The following is an 800-nucleotide window of genomic DNA, read 5'->3' on the forward strand; positions in this document are numbered from 1 at the left end:
TATCTCCGTTTAAATTGTTCGTAGTGTTCGGCACTTATCCTCGCCAACCGCTTGACATCCTGTGTTGGTGTGCGTACGTCCCCTTAACGTAGCGATTCGGTAAAAGGATTACTACAAGACTTTAACAAAATATTAACTGGGGTTGATTCGTTTGACTAGAACTCTACATGGATTTACCCCAGTCTAATGATTAAAACAAGTAAAAGATATTTATATGACAGAAATAACAGCCGAGTTTCCTTAAATTGTACACTACCGTTTTGAGAAAGGAGGTACACCTCGTGCAATGTAAACCCTACAAATAGAAAACGTCGACGGGTTTATCGTGGCTGGAACGCCTCTTATCTAAAGTCTTTTCAATCAGTGACGACCTACAACGAACTTCGCCGAAAACCAACACGGTACGAAGCAACAACAATGGTTATTTCAACGCCGACACATAAGTTTTGGTGGTAGTCATGGATGGAAAACAATTGATCTGATGTTAATTTAATTATCGCCTCATGGTTAGATGAGGCTCTCAAAAATAAGTCTATAGACTCATTAAAATGTTCCTCCCCACGGAAATCTTTAGTAAAAGGCGAAAGATTTATCCGCTCGGGGTGAAGAGAAACCAGAGTTAATTACACAGAATTTTACATTCGGTATTATACAAAATATCTAAATAACCAACCGTTGATTAAAAAAAGTAATTTTATATATTTAACTAATTCTCTGCACCAGAAATCTTGAATATATCTTAATGTGAATAATTAGTAGTTCATAATAAATATTCTCTACTATATGGTATAACGATATAT

General features: G+C 36.0%; 1 non-coding gene across 1 annotated transcript; it reads right to left on the reverse strand.

Annotated features, from left to right (window-relative positions):
• Positions 1–497: 497 nt before the first annotated feature.
• LOC128251532 (U5 spliceosomal RNA) lies at positions 498–622 on the reverse strand. Its single transcript, XR_008267162.1, has one exon. It is a non-coding gene; the product is annotated as a U5 spliceosomal RNA (small nuclear RNA).
• Between the last annotated feature and the right edge of the window lie 178 nt (positions 623–800).

This window comes from Octopus bimaculoides, unplaced genomic scaffold (genome assembly GCF_001194135.2).
Source record: "Octopus bimaculoides isolate UCB-OBI-ISO-001 unplaced genomic scaffold, ASM119413v2 Scaffold_135684, whole genome shotgun sequence".
NCBI lineage: Eukaryota > Metazoa > Mollusca > Cephalopoda > Octopoda > Octopodidae > Octopus > Octopus bimaculoides.